The sequence below is a fragment of the Pinus tabuliformis genome, chromosome 5_1 (assembly GCF_031772625.1).
Source record: "Pinus tabuliformis cultivar Carrire ecotype Pingquan chromosome 5_1, CPIR1, whole genome shotgun sequence".
Lineage (NCBI taxonomy): Eukaryota > Viridiplantae > Streptophyta > Pinopsida > Pinales > Pinaceae > Pinus > Pinus tabuliformis.
The window spans coordinates 647,074,551-647,078,380 of NC_142305.1; the positions used below are offsets into that span (position 1 = coordinate 647,074,551).

Genomic DNA, 3,830 nt, shown 5'->3' on the forward strand with positions numbered 1-3,830 from the left:
CAACACCATGTGAGTGTATCCTTGATACTTGGTGGTGTGCACTATATGATACCATGTTTGCATAGAATTTTTCCTCTTCGATCAATTAACACTCTACCTTGCCACATTGGGTTCTGATTCTCTTGTTATGGATATTTTTAAATCATGATATAAAGAAGTTTTTCTTCTCAATTTCAAGATTTCTTACATTGGTTCTTCACGCTTAAGAATGCACAACCTTATGGGGTGGCTTATATTTTTAGTTTTGTAATGGTTACTTGTACCAATGGAGTAGGAGTTGTGTTTTATGTTCTCCTTTGACAGATGAAACCTTTTCATGTAGAAAATGATGATGCCAAGAGAATGTATGAGAAAATATAGAATACATAGGATGATCTGAGTAGCAATGTATTCTAATGATGCCCCCCCATCCACACACACACAAACACACATATAATCAAGAACATTAGTAATTTGTAAATAACATATTTGTAAGTCTACCTGTAATTTTTTTTGAAATTAAATTGAATTGCATTGTAAATGAGCGCATTTTTAGTAGAATCCAACACCCTTCTTTAGTTAGCCACATGGAGTGTTAAATTTTTTAATCTTCGTCCATGTGAGTATTATGAAAATGTTTTTGTCCTTTCAACTTCTATATTAATGACTAGAGATCAAACTTCAAGTTTCAAAGCTCTATGAATCGAGTGAGGACAAATGAGCCCAAACAACAACAAAAACTAGACCCTCAAGGTAGAGTTAAAGCTATAGATGTAGCCTAAAGTCAGTGCCATGACAATGAATGGATTTGTGGTCTTCCTCAAACCACCATTCAATATAATAGTTATAATTTATTCTAGACAATAGCTTGCAGTCATTTTCAAAACACCAACAATTTATGGTAATTTTGAAACCATCTTCCTTGAATAGTTAAAATTAGTAGAATACATTAATTTCTAGCTAAATTAGACAATGTTCCAAGAACTGTAGGGACCAAAATTTGTATTCATCTTCAAATCACCATTTGTTAGAGCTTCCAATGAAAACAAACATCAAGTCTTAGTTAAATTGTGAAATTTTCCAAAATAATTGAACCTTAGAGTCAAGTTCCATAGTTTGTGGTCTTCCTTAAATTACAACTAAATAAAAAACATACCATTTGGTTTATGGTCAACCCAAATCACTAAATTTGAAGAACACATTCATATTAGTAGTTGCTTGCCTCATTTCATCTCTCTACTTGACTCATATTCACTTAAAAAGGAATATGAAAAATCCGCCATATTAAGTCCAAGAAAATTTAGACATTGAATCTAAAATATTCACTTAAAAAGGAATATGAAAAATCCGCCGAAATTTAGACATTGAATTTAAAGGTCATATGCACACATCGTATTTAATAAAGCACTTTTTTATATTTATCTCTTCATTTGTGGATTCTAACCCTTATTATGGCTTTAAATTTTTTTACACAAATTTATCTAAAACCAAAACATATATATTCCCTATATAATATATAAAAATATTTCTGATTAAAAAAAATATGCAATCAGTAATAACACAATTAAAAAAAAAAAAACAAACAAAACATCTATATTCTTAATATGAAATATAAAAATATTTCTCACATATCTTTTTCTAGTGAACTGCAAACATAGGTTCAGTGTACATATTCATATTATAGCAAATATTCAAATTTTTCGGGCCATTAGATCTTTCTGTTGTCTGCTTCATGCTTCAGGGGAACATCTGATTTCATACACTTTCTATTGTCTGCTTCATGCCTCTATCACTAACACGCTTCAGGTGAACATCTGATTTCATGCACAAACCTTATTTTTATGTGTTCTTCAGGCATATACGCACCCATAGGCTTTCCTCTGTCTGACTGGGACCCACAGTAAAACCAGAGTAACACGGTACTCATTGAAATCTAGAATAAAATCAAATAAGAACGTGATAACTATGAATGGTAAAATCATATTTTACGATGACATTAATACCATGAATGATGCCATCCTCAGGGATAGAAGCATATTCTGAAATCCACATATTAAGATGACGTTAATACCATCGATATCATTGATAGAAGCTTATTCCAAAATCCACATACGTGAACATCATCGCAGAGTTTTACTGCGCGCACGAATTTCCGTTCCAGAGAGCCACCACCTCTGCCACAGCCTGGGAGGAACTTCCGCCCTCTGCCAGAGCTGCTTTCGCACTCTCCTTCAACTCTTTCGCTCTCTCCCTCCTCTTCTTCCCCTCCTCTCCTTCCATCAATTCTCTCACCGCTCTCTCCACTCCCTCTTTCGTTACAATCCCATCTTTTCGCTTCTGCAATCCCACTGCCATTTTAATATCATTCACCAGAAAGTAACCGGTGGGCTTTTGGTCCCCCTGGAGCGGCCAAGCGATAACGGGAACTCCAAACCAAATGCTCTCTAGCACTGAGTTCCAACCGCAGTGACTCACAAAACCTCCTGTGGACGGGTGTGCAAGGATGGCAACCTGCGGAGCCCATGAGGTAATCACAAGACCACGATCTTTGGTCCGCTGTTCGAAACCAGTGGGGAGCAGCACAGATACATCTGGATTGGAAGGAGGACCGCGGAGAACCCACAGGAAACGATGCCCGCTTCCTTCCAGTCCCAAAGCAAGCTCCATGATCTGCTCCCCCGAAAGGAAATTCACACTTCCGAAGGAAACGAAGATAACCGAAGACGCCGGCTGCTTATCCAGCCATTGCAGGGAACCACTAGGGTCCTCGAGAACAGGTTTCGGGGGAGCAATGAGCGGCCCGATGGCATATATTGAGGGCATGCGAATTCCATCAACGCTCGGGAGAATCTCTCCATTGACGAGTGCCTCAATGATCCTGCTCTCTACATCCTCAAATGTGTTTATCAGAATTCCGTCCGCTTTAAACAAGCGGTATGAATTGCGGAGGAAAAGGCGATAAAGCGGATCAGACTTGTCTTGCATTGGTTCAGGGAAATCTACTGCAGGTAAGGATGGAAATCCAGGTACCTTAACAGAACCGTCCAAATCCTTCAAAGATTCCTTCATCTCAGCATCCATTGCGGGATGGTAGAGCATGAGAGAAAGATTAGACGCAGATGTATTGTAAAGAACATAACTGGGTATGTTAAGACTAGTGCAAACCTCAATCGCGGCGGCGCAGAATAGATCGGTGATGAAAGCACTTATGGGCTTAGATGAATCGCTCAACAAGGCCCTGAGAACATGCTCGACTGAGACTTTGGACTTCTCCAAGAAATTGAAAATCGAGATTAAGGGATGACCATTCATATCTTCAGGATCCATCTCCACTTCTGGCAGCTCGATGCAGCGGATGTCCAGACCTGAAGATGCCAGAGACTGTGTATAAGCAGTTTGAGCAGAGGTGACCATGAATTTCGCGGTCATGAAAGTTATGGCGAAGCCATGGCGGGATGCCAATAGCTTAGCCAACTCACATAAGGGGATGAAATGCCCCATTCCAGCTACCGATGGAAACATCGCTAGGTGAGGCTTTCTGGTATCCATTATCGCGTGAGAGAAGGCTCAATTCCTCGGACTCCACAGCTCGAACAGTAATCAGAGTTGTCTAGCGATCGTGAGTTGTTCACTAGGTTGGAAAACTATAAAAAGGCTCTGAATGTGGATGCAATCACTATAATTTACGCCCCCACAAATGGTTCACCTTTTGCACGACAAATATTCGTCCACGACTATCTCTTGCATGGTTTGAAAGCGTAGCTGTCACGTCAGTACGGATCCATTTAATGTATAGTTGGACGTATGTGGATTATCGTTTGGATGGATAGTTACAAACGCATAAATGTCCC

The 3,830-nt window shown here is 39.3% G+C and overlaps 1 pseudogene; it reads right to left on the reverse strand.

The window, feature by feature from the left end:
- Positions 1 to 1,592: 1,592 nt before the first annotated feature.
- On the reverse strand, positions 1,593 to 3,604 carry LOC149166650 (UDP-glycosyltransferase 72B1 pseudogene; annotated as a pseudogene).
- Between the last annotated feature and the right edge of the window lie 226 nt (positions 3,605 to 3,830).